Source organism: Lepidochelys kempii, chromosome 6, assembly GCF_965140265.1.
Source record: "Lepidochelys kempii isolate rLepKem1 chromosome 6, rLepKem1.hap2, whole genome shotgun sequence".
NCBI classification, from domain to species: domain Eukaryota; kingdom Metazoa; phylum Chordata; order Testudines; family Cheloniidae; genus Lepidochelys; species Lepidochelys kempii.
The window spans coordinates 116,065,706-116,080,842 of NC_133261.1; the positions used below are offsets into that span (position 1 = coordinate 116,065,706).

Below are 15,137 nucleotides of genomic sequence, written 5' to 3' on the forward strand. Positions count from 1 at the left end.
GTCTCCGACTCCGCTATGCAAAGAATTTCAGAGTGGAGGGTAACAAAATCTGGGCTGGCCCATCCACCTTAATTCACGGCGGTGCGCCAAAAAAAAAAAAAAAAAATCGGATTGAGAGCTAGTCTGTACCTTCAGTCCTAGGCTGCTTTTTAGCAGAAATATGGTAAGAAAAACCAGTATTTTTAGACTTGAATGTGTATGGCAGGGGTGTTTTGTAGGTATGTTTTGTAAAATATTACTATATAAAAGGCCAGATTCTGACACCTTACTCTTACTCTGCTGGGGTCCCACTGATTTCAGGTTAAAATGTCAGCATCTGCCCCTTACAAATGCCTTCATTAGCTGTGATGGGCTATAGTGTAATTACATGCTTTAAAATATTATCATAATTTACTTAGAATAACAGCTAAATTGACCTATAAACTAACCGATATGCTCTCTCTGAAAGATGCAATCCTTCTGGCTGAGGGTGAGGCACATTGGTAGTGGAGTATGGGGAAGTTTCTACTTCTGCTTGCTGTGCTAGATCTAGAGACATACCACATCAACTACATGCTTTTAAAAATTGCTTTTGAAGGAAAAAAGAAAAGGAGGACGTGTGGCACCTTAGAGACTAACAAATTTATTTGAGCATAAGCTTTCGTGAGCTACAGATCACTTCATCGGATGCAGCTTATGCTCAAATAAATTGGTTAGACTCTAAGGTGCCACAAGTACTCCTTTTCTTTTTGCGAATACAGACTAACACGGCTGCTACTCTGAAACCTGTCATTTTGAAGGAGAGTATCCTGTCTGGCATTTTTCAGCAAGGCTTCCCCATATCTTACCCCACTCATTCCTGTGTGCACACAGGTGCACACACCCACTGCCATTTCCCAGAGAGCATTTTCGCTGACATCCTAGCAATGCTGTGAAGGGATAACCTAATCAGCGCATCAACAACCTCAGATGAGTTCCAGAGCCATGAGGAAAATCTAGGAGCTCTCCTGGCATCCTGGCTATAGTCTCAGGCAGGAGAAACTCTCCAAATCCTGTCTGAGGTTCTAATTCCCAGCACTGTACCCATTTTATGAGACACACAGTTCTTGCCCAGGTTCCTTGGACTCAGCATACATACATGCCAAATGATCTGACGTGGCAACTCCTCTGGGTGGGCAAACCCCAATTTGAGAAGCACATCAAACAGAATATTTTGTAGCTTGCACCGTACTCAGGGGTCAGACTGTTGGCCAAATTCAAGCCTGGTGTAAAGGAACTGAACTGAAGTGAGTGGAGTTACACTAAGAATGAATTTAGCCTACTGCATTTGCCTGGACTTTAACTTCTGTTTCTCAATAGTCGGACTCAACCCTATTTGATCCTTGTTGACTTGATTTTCCATTATGCAGAGGAAATGTAGGTGCTGTCAAATAAGACCTAGAAAATATGGTATGCAGAAATTTATCAAGATACCTGAAAAGTTATTTCTGTCTTGTAATAAATGGATAGTTCTATCAGACTCTCATCAAAGGATCTCACTTTACAAATGTTAATTTTGAAGTCTCACATGACCATTGTGTATAGGATAATAGATGAAGGATTTCTCCCACTGCTATATAATGAAGCCCTGTCTGCAGGAGAAGATGGGAGCTGTTGATAACTATACAATGGATCACATCAGGAATAAACAACTTATCCAGTTAAAGCTGGCCTGATGTTTTAGGAGGCCGAATGTAATTATCTGAGATGCCGTTCAACTCTGGGACCATGCTAGGGGGGAAAGTCCCAGAGCCCAACCTCCAGCCTGAGCCCAAATGACTACAGTGCAATTTTATAGCCCTGCAGCCCAAGCCCTCCCGCCCACGCCAGCCCAAGTTAGCTGACATGGGCCAGCCACAGGTGATTTATTGCAGTGTTGACATACCACAGAGTCCTAGGAATTATCCATGCTTTTTTACATTTATGATCTTGATACTTTTTACTTGATTGAGTAAAAATGTTAAATATATTGTAAATTCTAGCTGTAGTCTTACAATGTGATTTAACACTATTCTGACTTTGCCGTGGCATGGGGCTCACCACTTAACTCTTAAAACGTTATCAAAGTATTTTCCTAGTCATTTTCACAGCACACTTTATTAGGAGTCTCTAATTCCCAGCTAGAACCAGAACTCAGGTTTATTTACCTGTTTTATGGAATCACATACGTACAACAGATTATTATAGGGATGCTTATAAGTACTGTGCTCCCAACACTGACTTTGTCTTATAAGGTGAAAAATGAACACTGAAAGCACGAAGTACAACATGGATTTTGCAAACATTTATCTTTTTAAGATACTTGGGAGGCACTCATGTAGTACCCTGTAAAGGGCCATGCAAATACTTACATAAACGATTAGATCAAATCAAAGGTTGAGATTTAGACTATCATCCTTGATTATAGTTAATTTAGCTGGCATTGTTTCTGTTAGTTCTGCTGTGGATTTGGGCGTGGGCTCCGACACAATGTTCTGGTAGTTCCAGTTTAGGAGCTGTGCTGGAAGAATACTAAGGAAGGAACAATTAAAAGAACCTTGCAAAAGAAATGCACTGAATAGTTCTGTGCCTTAGCCAAGCAACTAAACTTTCTAATCAGAGGCTGGGCACTGTCTGTTTTCCCTGGGAAAGTGACTGCTGTATAACAGACAAATTTTGTAATTGCTTCCAGATGTCGACAGCTTGGATGGGTAGCCAATTTTATGGAACTGAATGTGGAAATAAGTACAAAGAGGGTGTCTGTATTCATATGCTGTTGAGTCACAGCGTATGCATATAAAGAGTTATTGCAGTTGAAAGTAACTAGTTGTATAATGTGGCAGCTGAATATTGGTTGTGATTTGTCAGCATAGTCTTTTATTCCCACAGAAAGTTTAAAGTCAGAGGGGTCTTTGTTGATTAGCAGTATGATAATTTTTCCATTTGACATAATGATCAATATTGTTTCCAAGTTCAGCTATTTCCAACAGCCTGGCATCTTACCTGACATTTCAAAATGCTTCAAAATAGTGAAGTCAGAAATAAATGAAAACATAGGATTTCATGATGTACTTAAAATGACCTTAGGAAAGCTGTGAATGAATAAAGGGCCTGACAACAAAGTCAATGGAATTATACTGGACAGGAATTGGACCCAAATGATAAAATCCTGGCTCCATTGAAGTCAAATGGAGTTTTGTCATTGACTTCAGTGGGATCAGGATTTCACCCAAAATGTTAAAACCACCTTAAAAGTGAGAGCTGCCTTCAAAAGAGACATTAGACTAGGAATAATCCAGTTTAACAATAAGCAGCTGTAGATCTGTCAGATTTTGGAGTTGAAAAGGTCCCAAGTATGGTTCTGCTCACTATAGTTATAGTTATGGCAGTTGTTCTGTGCCAGGAGACGGAGAGTTTGTTCTCTGCCTTGGCGTACAATTAGAGTCATAGGCCTGGTCTACACTTAAAGTTAGGTCGAGATAGGTATGGTGCTTTGGGGTGTGAAAAATTAACACCGCTGAGTGCCGTCATTAAGCCAGCCTACTCCCTGGCGGAGACACAGTTAGGTCTATGGAAGAATTCTTCTGTCAACCTAGCTACTTCCGCTCAGGGAGGTGGAGTTCCTGCATCGACTGAAAAACTCCTTCTATCGCTGTAGAAAGAGTCTACACTAAGGTGCTACAGCGGTATACTTGCATCATTGTAGCTGGGTGGCTGTAGCACCCATGATGTAGACATGGCCATGGAGTTTAAGGCCAGAAAGGATCACAAGACCACCTACTCTGACCTCCTGTACATCACAGACACTTAAGGCCCACTCATTCGCCCTTGTACTGAGCCCAATAACCTGGATTAGACTCGAGTCCGTTCTTCAGGTAGAATTGCTCCCTGAGAACTGGGCATTGGTGTTGGGATGAGATTCCTGAAAGAGAGGAATATAAAAGGGAAAGTCTGATATATGTGTAAATAAAGCAGTTACAGTTACACTTAGAAGATATCCAGATGTCACTTCTTTGATTTTCTCCTCCACTGGGAAGCCAACCTGAAAGGCCCTAGACATCTGCTACTGCTTGGCAGAGGGGCAATGCTGTTATCAGAACAGGAGACTGGGGTCAGGAGAAGGGGCAACAATAAGTACCTCAAAGCATCCGAGCGTCACAGTGGTTTTGCTCACTTTAGTGTCTCTGGCTTGGAAAGCTGAACCATGTTTTAGTGAGCCAGGACATCAAAGCCCAAGGATAGAAGTCACGAGAGGAGAGTTGGGCAGAATGCAGTCCAGCTCCATCCCGTGCAATGCAGGATGCTCGATATACTGAGCAAGACTGTCCCCAGCCCTTGCACAGGTCACAATGGGTAAGAAGGGATGGAAGTAGACTTCCTTCCTTGGTAGAACCTGTGGCCAGAGCAGCACAGGAACTAATCCTTTCCTGTACTCCCAGGAATATATGCCACTTCCAAGGGGCCAGGGAGGAGGTGGGGCCATCATACCCGCCTCTTTGTACTAGCCTTCCTAGCACACTAGCAGAACAAGTGGCATCTTCCTAAAGGATGTTCACCAAGGCGAGCCCAGGCCTGCTTGAAGCACATTCCTTCGCTGAGCTCCTGAGTTTACGTGCAGCCTTGTGTCTCTGCACTGTTATCAATACAAGGCTGTGCAGAGACGCCCCAGCCCTCACAGCTGTCCAACAAAATGAATGAAGATGACATCGTTTTTAACTTAGCTGAGCCGGGTCTGTTTGTCTTGATATAGCTGGGACATAACTTCGTTACAGTCCAATCACTGGCAATTAAACTACATTATTTTTAACAAGGCAGCTCTCTCTGTGCTTCTTATTCCACATTGGTTTTATCTATCTGCAAGCTGTCTTCTGCTTATCCGTTTGGATGACATTCTCTTCTGTTAAGTCATGCACATCCAGCCCAAAAAGGGATGTGTTGTATTTTCTTTCGAAGATGTTTGCACCATCCGTTCTTAGGGCCTCCAGATGGAAGCACAGGCTTATCTAATACAAGGTAGCTTAGTTTCGTAAATAGATTTTCTTCTATAGTTCAACACCCAAGGGCCTAATTTTCCATTGCCTTTGTGTGGTCATGCATAGCAGCAGTAAAAAGCTACCATTCTGAGGCCTTGTGTACACACGAACTTGACCCTGTTTAATTCAACTGGATTAGTTAAACTGGTGCAAACCCCTGTGTGGACACTCTTATTTCAGGTTAAGAGTGTTTTATTTCAGTTCAGTTTAATCTTCATAATCAATTTAAGGTAAACCACAAAAATTCTGGATTACAGCAAAATTAGTGTCCACACAGCTTTTGCACTGGTTTAATTACATTAATTTAAAATCATACCTTAAATTGAACCAGTGCACCACTGTGTATAGACAAGCCCTGATTGGGTAGCATTTTACACCCATTTTTCACAGGTGTAAATGACTACAGAAGGTGCAGGGCATTGGAGAATCAGGCTTCTTTCCCTACCTGTTCCAGACCAAAATTTTATCTTCCAGAAGGCCAGGATACTCCCAGATACTTTGCCTTGCATCTGCTTCCCAGATCACTATTTCATCTCTGTGAACTGTTATCTACTTGGTCTCCCCCGCCCCCAGTAAATTATGAGAATTTATTTTGCTTTCAGTTGTCAGTAGCTTTCTCTTCTGTAAGCATGGCTCTCCCGTTCTCCAATGGCAGTATCCACCATGTTTATTTAATCATACCCCACAACTCCCACCCCCACCTTAGTTTCTCACGCAAAACCTCAGTATAAGAGCCAGTCAACGAACTGTACTTTTCTAATGTTTCTTCAGTAATGTGACACAGCCCTTCATGGTTTATAAAGCCATGAGCGACCACTATAATAATCTAATCTGGCCTCCTGTATAACACAGGCCATAAAACTTCCCTGAATTAATTGAGTCTTCTAGAGAGGTGCCTGCCATTGTCTGTCACCATTTGTATTTTAAAATGCAGGCTTTTGGGGTGGTAGCTAACTCCATAAGACTTCCACACATCTAACTCCACCAATCTAATTTAACACTGTTTAGTGATTAGTCATGGCCAGGAGCCCATTGTGCAGGGGACAGAATCAAGATAACAAAAAGACAATCTTCGCCTCAAAGTGTTTTCAGTCTAGAAGATGCAGATTGTGTTTTTCAGCCAAGATATAATGCTGCAGCCCAAAACTGCACTGAGGTCCGTCCCGCTGTTCATAAATTATAGCTGCTACATAAAATATCCAGAGATTCCAGCTTTCTGGGCCAGATTGTGGAGCTTTTGCTCATATTGCTGAGCACATCCATAAGTAGAGCTATTGATTTCCGGAGGGCTGTTTGTGAGTGTAATTGTTCGCCACTGCAAATGCTCTACAATCTGCGCCTTTTGTGTATTCTTAGATCAAAAATGGCTGACAAAAATGAGTCACTCCATCAATTAGATTAATTACTTCTGCCATTAAAAACTTTGGAAATCATTGGTTTAAGTTTCAGCCATATCTAGAATGTAGACATAGTGGGAATAAAAAGCTTGTTGGGAGAAAGAAAAGTAGATTGCAATATTTTTACAGGATATTAGTGATTCACACTAAGATATTGTGAAGCAAACATTGACTTGCCTTGTTCATGTGAGCTAATGCACTGTTGGGCACAGAATCAAACCTTCCCCTTGGCTAAACTGCAGGAATAAATACACCTAATGTTATAGACTAGAAATAGCTAAATCATTTCTCTCCATTTTAATTAGGGAAATGTGGCTTTTAGCTCATTCAGTTGCCGTTTCTATAAGTAGCAAGGTTGAATTACTCAATTTTTCTCTATTACATTGATTTCCTAAGGGTCAAAACCTGATCCCACTGAACAACGGGACTCCAAACTGCAGAACATAATGTCCAGTATTTGTGAGCTGTTTAGTGTTTATCCATCTCTGAAGAGCACTTGCTGCTTTTGAAAGCCTGGGGACAAATTCTACTCTTCTCAAATGTTACTGTTATTCCTATCTAGATATTGGAGTTACATTGGATTTACACTACTGTAACTGAATGCTAAATGTGCCCCACAAGGTCTATAAAGGTATGTTTACACTGCAGTTAGACACCCATGGCTGGCCAGTGCCAGCTGACTCGGGCTTGCCGGGCTCAGGCTGCAAGGTTACTTAATTGTGGTGTAGACTATTGGGCTTGGGCTGCAGCCTGGGTTCTGGGATCCTCCCACCTTGCAGGGTCCTAGATCTTGGGCTCCAGCGATTAAACAACCCCTTAACTCAAGCCCCACTAGCCTGAGTCAGTTGGCTCGGGCCAGCCGTGGGTGTCTAATTGCAGTGCAGACGTACCCTAAGACAGTGGTTCTCAACCAGGGATCCGGGGCCCCCTAGCGGACCTTGAGCAGGTTTCGGGGGGTCTCCACGCAGGGCCAGCATTAGACTCGATGAGGCCCAGAGCAGAAAGTCAAAGCCCCACCACATGGGGCTGAAGCCCAAGTCCCTGAGCCCTGCCACCCGGGGCTGAAGCTGAAGTCTGACCAATGTAGCTTCGTGGGGGCCCCTGTGGCATGGGGCCCCAGGCAATTGCCCTGCTTGCTACCCCTTAACGCCAGCCCTGGTTTTTATATGCAGAAACCCAGTTGCTATGACACAGGTGGGCCGTGGAGTTTTTATAGCATGTTGGAGAGGCCTCAGAAGAAAAAGGTTGAGAACCCCTGCCCTAGGAGAATGAAAGGAGCTCTATTACCTGGCCAAATTGGTTACACTTTCTCAGATTGATTAGGAAGTCTGCAAGCCTCAAACTGTTGTTCTGGGTGCACTCATAAGAAAGCATTGGAGCAGTTCATATGTGTAGAGCTGGACTGCTTTAATAAAAAATGTCATTTTATTTATTCATTTAAAGATATTGGACAAGTCTAGTGTCTTCTATGTATTAGGCCAGGCAGTGAGAGACAGCTCCTAAGCTGGTGTAAAGTGGTGCAGCTTTTTAAACTTCAGTGGAGCTTTGCTTGTTTACACCAGCTGAGGATCTGGCCCAGGTAACTTAACCCACTTTTCTATTTATTTGGAAAGACAGAGTAAAATAAAACTTAATGCCAGCAAACTGTTTATGAAGTTCTTGAGATCCTTGCATAGAAAGCACTATGGAAGAGCAAGACATTATTACTACTAATGGAAACACACCGTATATAACTTTAAACAATCTTTATAGCAAAGGCGTTTTGCTACAAGCAGGAACATAAAAATTACTCATAAAACACTTTGCTTTCAATCCACCCTGTCTGTCACTTCAATTACAAGACATTGGACTAGATTTGAAAATAAAAGGTTTGAGAAACACAATTCTAGGCCCCCAAAACTGATGTCTGAAATAATTGATACCTCATTGGTACAAATTCTGGAGCAGAGCAATGGAAAGGTTAAAATTGGCCAAGATGTTTTAGAATTACAGAACTGCAACGTGAATAAGTTTTTTAAACTGGCTTCAAACTTTTCTATATGGCTCTAGAGCAGTGGTTCCCAAACTTGTTCCGCCGCTTGTGCGGGGAAAGCCCCTGGTGGGCCAGGCTGGTTTGTTTACCTGCTGCAGCCGCAGGTTCAACCGATCGTGGCTCCCAGTAGCCGCGGTTCGCGGAGCAGCAAACCGCGGCCACTGGGAGCCACGATGGGCCGAACCTGCGGCCGCGGCTTCCAGCAGCTCCCATTGGCCTGGAGCAGCGAACCGCGGCCCCTGGGAGCCGCGATCGGCTGAACCTGCGGATGCGGCAGGTAAACAAACCGGCCCAGCCCACCAGGGGCTTTCCCTGCACAAGCGGCGGAACCAGTTTGGGAACCACTGCTCTAGAGAAAGTAATTGGATTAAATTTAAAAGCATTTCTGGAGGGGATTAGTTTCTAAGCACACTAAGCCCCTTTTCTACCTTATACAAGAAATGATTTTAAACAGCTCAGATTCTTAACTTTTAAAATTAGTGACTGAACATGCTCAGTAGCAATTCCTCATAATGTTTGTATGCAAACAAAGCTTCCAATAAAGTACAATAGAGAGGCACAGCCACAGATTGTAAGGTGAGGGAGATAATAACTTTTATTGGACCAACTTCTGCTAGTGAAAGAGACAAGCTTTTGAGCTTACACAGAGCTGTTCTTCAGGTCTGTGTAAACTCAATAGCTTGTCTCTTTCGTCAGCAGAAGTTGGTCCAATAACAGATATTACCTCAGCCACCTTGTCTCCCCAATATCCTGGGACCAACACGCTACAACCCTGCTGCAAGCAATAAAGTGTGTGGAAGAGAGAAAGGATCCAGTCACTTGAAAGAGTGGGTGTGTTATGGAAATCCCAGCTAAGGTTAGTTTAGTTTGAATAGGGGGTGTGTACATATCGGGTGTGTGTAATTAGGCCACTTGCTGTGTAAAATAACCAACTGACCTGGTTCAATGTAATGCCCATAAATATTCATTCAGATTGTGAGTGGCTGTTTGGTTGAGCCCTGTTTTTGCCCCATTCATTTGTGAACATCCATACAAATATTTTTTGTTCCCACTGATGTTTGGGAAGTGGCTATTCTCTGTATGAATGTCCATCTTCTTGTGTGAATATCCATCTTGTATTTGTGCACATACAAGAGTAGGACTGGTCCAAAAGTTTTGAATTAAACATTTTCCATCGAAAAATGCAGTTTCATTAACATCAAAACTTTCTGCTTGAGAAGATCAATTTTGGTGGAATTTTCTGTTGGTAAAATTAAAATGAATCTCTATCTTCCATGAGGCACAGCAGCAGTTCAGGCACAGGGAGAAACTTAGGTGCATCATGGGAGATGTAGTCTAGCCAAGAGTAGGGCCCATAGAGAAAAAGGGATACAGGAGAGGCCAAGAACTACATCTCCCATAAGGTACCATGGTGGCTGAGGCAGACTGAGAAATGAGTGTCAACCTAACTCAAAATGAAACATTTCAATATTTCTGAATCAAATTTTTTCTGAACAATGTTTTGATATTTAGACTTGTCATCCAGATTCAGGAAGAAAACAAATGTCAAAACATCACAATTTCCTGCAAGACAGAAATTTTATTTTGTATTAGCTTTATATTCTTTATCCTCCACCTGCCATTCACTTTGTTTGAGAAGTTTCAGGCTTCCAGTCAGGGGGCAGGAATAATACCATGTGATTTAGGTTTCAAATCACACACCAAAAGTAGCATGAAAAAAAGTGAACAATCTTTAAACAACCTGTAGCCTGAAAATTCTTCCACCAGACTCTTTGGTGAATACTCATGCACATGTTAGCAAGAAAGCTGGATTGGCTTGCAAACAAGTTGTAAACACAACAAAGGGATACCTTGGATAATTTATTCACAGTAAATAATTTGGCCAGCTCTAACAGAAAAGCCCATTTTGTTACGCCAAAGTAACATTATTATTAATTGTTCATGTTACAGCAGCACCCAGAATGCCCTAGCAGGATCAGGGCCCCATTTTGTTAGGTTCTATTTAAACACATAGTAAGACAAGAAAGCGAAAGTGTGGGACCCTTACTGAATGGGGGAGGCAACCTAGTGACAGATGATGTGGAAAAATCTGACATACTCGGTGCTTTTTTTGCCTCGGTCTTCACAGACAACGTCAGCTCCCAGACTGCTGCACAGGGCAGCACAGTATGGGGAGGAGGTGAGCAGCCCTTAGTGGTGAGGTTAAGGACTATTTAGAAAAGCTGGACATGCACAAGTCCATGGGACCGGATACAATGTATCCAAGAGTGCTGAGGGAGTTGGCTGATGTGTTTGCAGAGCCATTGGCCATTATCTCTGAAAACTCGTTGGCAATCGGGAAGGTCCCGGACAATTGGAAAAAGGCAAATATAGTACCCATCTTTAAAAAAGGGAAGAAGCAGAATCCGGGGAACTACAGACCGGTCAGTCTTACCTCAGTCACTGGAAAAATCATGGAGCAGGTCCTCAAGGAATCCGTTTTGAAGCACTTGGACACGAGGAAGGTGATCAGGAATAATCAACATGGATTCACCAAGGGCAAGTCATGCCTGACCAACCTGATTGCCTTCTATGATGAGATAACTGGCTCTGTGTATATGGGGAAAGTGGTGGACGGGATATACCTTGACTTTAGCAAAGATTTTGTTATGGTCTCCCACAGTATTCTTGCCAGCAAGTTAAAGTTTGGATTGGATGAATGGACTATAAGGTGGATAGAAAGCTGGTTCAGCTGGTAGTGATCAATGGCTCGATGTCTTGTTAGCAGCTGGTATCAAGTGTAGTGCCCCAGGGTCGGTCCTGGGGCCGGTTTTGTTCAACATCTTCATTAATGATCTGGATGATGGGATGGATTGTATAGCTGTTTCTTTGAGAAGCTTTAGCCCCTTCATGGTTTTGAGCAGAGGCTTGAAATTTGGTAGGACTATTGCTTGGTGCCAAGCATGTGCCTTTTTTAGATCCCAGGGAAAAGGGACTAAATTTGGGCAAGCTATAAGCCTTTGCAAATCTCAGATCGCACACACTCATTAGAGACTAGTTAGAGTTTCGAAGCTAAGATCTCTGGAGATTCAGTCTGCACTGAGCATCCGCCAACCTAGGGCTGCAGGAGCCAAGCAGGACTTCCCTTGCAATTTGCACCTCCCAGCTGCTGTGGTATTGGGCACTGGAACTGTAAACAGGGAGACTGCTTTTCCTGTGCTCACAATAACTCCCATGCTGGTCGCAGACTATGTGGTGGAGGAAGAATAGCATGACTCAGATGGAGAGGGAAAAGACCTGGACCATAGGGAGTGATGAGAAGCTAAGATCAGATGAGGAACTGAGATAGGGAAAGACTGGAACTGGCTGGACATGGAGACTGGACCTGGGAGTTGAGGGTGGAGGGGACTGAGATCTGAGGAGAAATCTGGAGGAAGGGACTTGAACTGACGAGTGGGCCAGGAGACTGGTACAAGGAGGACAGACCAGGATGAGTTGCCCAGAGATGGAAAGTAGGACAGGGCACTGGGTGAGAGGAAGACCGGGACTCAAATGGGCAGCCCAGAGTGGGAGACAGACTGGCTAGGCAACGAGACTGGGACAAGGAGCCCAGGGGTCGGGGAAGTAACAGGAGTAGGACAAGCATAGGCCAGAGGTGGCGGGGCAGAAGGATCTGTGACCACTAGCGAATAATCTCTTTCAGAACCTAGGGTGACCAGATGTCCCGATTTTATAGGGATATTTGGGGCTTTTTTTATATGGGCTGCTATTACCATCCACCCCCGTCCCGATTTTTCACACTTGCTATCTGGTCACCCTACCTGGAATAGAACCCAAGACTGCTGAGCTCAACGGTTCCTCTGCTTTCAGCACATGCCTATGAAATCCCAGAATTAAGGTTGCCTGTGCATTGTGATACAGTCTTTAGTTACATGATCACATACCATTTTTTCCAGAGGATCCCTGCCTCATTTAGTGCACAGGATGGACATGTCTCGGGATAAATCAGGATTGTGCAATGAAGGAGGCTGTGGTCTGTAGGACCCCGTCGCATTTCTTGGAGTAGTTGGGAAGTGTGTAATGAGTGAGAAAGGGGATTGAAAGAACAGAAAAGAGGATGGTCTCATGGTTTATTTAAGCAGTTGAATGCTGTCCTGCAGAATTAGATTCTGTCACTACCTCAGCCACTCCTGTGTAATGCTGGGCAGCTCACTTGAACCAAACTTTTCACAGGTAGCCACTAACAGCGTGTTCTTCATTTCCTGGGTACCTAACTTGAGACTCCAGGGGTCTGATGTACAGAAGTGCTGAGTCCTCACAACTGCAACTGAAGTCAGTGGAAGCTGTTTTTTGAACATTTAAAGTGCCATATAATGCTAAATACTCTGAAAAATCAGGACTGAGGCTTCTCAAATTGGGCACAGAAAATTTTGGATGTAATATATATGTATTCAGAATAAATAAATAATAAATATCAGCACTACCCCACTGGTTCTCTGTATTGGCATTAGTAATTGGCATAAGCATATCTGTTTGAAAATAATTTGTAAATGTTTCCCGTCTATATTAGGATTACTGTGTTCATCACTCTATATGCAACCACTGATGCTGTTTTTTCTGGATACTTTTGTAATCTCCATTCCAAGCTGAACAAAGCCCAAAGTGTTGCACTGAAGCAGAAGATCCTTCTGTACTGCTGCATGTACCCTCCTGAAAACAGGATATCTTATCTCACAATGTTTTCCTAGTTAAAAAAAATGCTGATATTTTTAACTATGTATCACATTTAAAGCAGGCATTAAATGGAAAACCTCTGCCAAGAAGCACGCACGTTCTGGCAGCAGTAAAGCCACTGCAGCTAGTCCTAATTATCCATCAGATAAAGAATTTTCCCAATTTGTTCTTACAACGTTCCATACATACAGAGTATATTTTACGCAAAGGTGGTAGGAGAAATAGTTGTGAGGCGGAGAGGGCTGTAGTGTTACCAAGGTACAAACACATCCAGAGGTCGGAATCTCCTTGCTTTTCATGGTTTTCATCTCCAAGGGAACTAGGGAAGTGAAAGTAGGTAGAGAGATTCAGGAGGTGGCACAGGAGGTGGCTTTACAGCCCTATGTGTTCCTCCTTGAGACTTCCTATTCCTTATGTGTTCAGAATGCATTGTTAAGGCTACAGTTATGTCATGGAGGTTGCGGGAGTCATGGAATTTGTGACTTCTAGAGACCTCTGTGACATTGGGTCCCTGCAGCAGCCCAGCCACCGGATCCTCCCCCAGCTCCCAGGGGACCCAAGAGCTTTCCAGTCGCCACGGGCAGCAGGCCCCTTCCCCGCAGCTCCCATCCTCTGCAGGGGGATCCTGGAGCTCCCCAGCCACTGTAGACGGCAGGCTCCCCCCGCCAGCTCCCGCGGGCAGGGGGGGATCCCCCTAGCTCCCAACCACTGGGCAGGGTTGAGAGAGGGGCTGTAGCTCCCAGCCGCTGCATGCCGTGGGGCAGGGTGCTGGACCCCATTTTGTCAGGGATGTTTTTAGTAAAAGTCTGAGACAGGTCACTGCATCCGTAAATTTTTGTTTATTAGCCATGACATATCCCTGACTTTTACTAAAAATATCCATGACAAAATCATAGCCTTATGCATTGTTCATAAATGAAGAAACAAACCAGACTGATTTTAGATAGCCAGATATCAAACCTAGGAAATACCCCATCATCACTATTGCCTCATAGGCCGTTCCCCATCTGTCACCCAACCAACTACTCTAAGGAGTTTCCTGCCTCTTTGCAAGTAGGCACTGTGCCAAGGAAACCATGTTCCTTCCCTTCTTTGCAGTTAGAAGGAGTTGTACCCCCTCAGTTTCCTCTCCATGCACATTTGGAGAGAGGACACTTAATTTAAATAGCTCCTCTAGTACCATGGCTGGCTCTGATTGCTGAGGCATTGGTTCAGCGCTCAGTCAGAGGGAAGACCTGACCATCTCCTGAAGCACCAAGGTTACTTCTTGCAACACCCTATAGCTTTTCCCTAGAACTCTCTTAAACAAGTACTGACTCAGTCTGACCTGGCTTACAGCTTAAGAGACCCAGTGACTAACATTCCTGTGCCATTACTAAGGACTGGGTAGCTTACCACGGAGAGGGTTATGGAGATAAATATTACTTCTGTAACTCTCTGGCGCTAGTCTCTTCCAGTATTTTACAGCAGGTGAGTCTTCTGCCTAAATCACCCAAACAGAACACTGCTGTTGCATTTGCTGAGTTATTGGGCCTGTGCCAGCTGGCAATGTGTTGTGTATCTAGTTTCTAAAATTCTTAGCACTCAGCCTACAAGAACAATCTGAACCACTTGGATGGTGCTGATTAGTCACGTAAATCTACAGTTGCAAGACGACACTGATTGCTAGAATTCAGAATAATCCAATTTTTAAAGGCAAAATTGACTTATTTATATTTAATTAGTTTATTTCATTTCATGTATCCATTGTGTAACCAGACAATACAGTAAATTATGGAGGCAGCAGTGAAGATGCCATAGTTCAGTGGTTCTCAAAGCCGGTCCGCCACTTGTTCAGGGAAAGCCCCTGGTGGGCCGGGCCGGTTTGTTTACCTGCCGCGTCCGCAGGTTTGGCCGATCGCGGGTCCCACTGGCCACGGTTCACCGCTCCAGGCCAATAGGGGCTGCGGGAAGGGCGGCCAGCAC

General features: G+C 43.9%; 2 protein-coding genes across 4 annotated transcripts in view; both read left to right on the forward strand.

Annotated features, from left to right (window-relative positions):
* The window catches only part of ADSS1 (adenylosuccinate synthase 1), a 229,782-nt gene that overhangs the window by 70,952 nt on the left and 143,693 nt on the right, over window positions 1-15,137 (forward strand). The gene's annotated exons all lie outside the window — the stretch shown is intronic.
* INF2 (inverted formin 2) overlaps window positions 1-15,137 on the forward strand; it is an 81,515-nt gene that overhangs the window by 753 nt on the left and 65,625 nt on the right. The window lies entirely within an intron of this gene.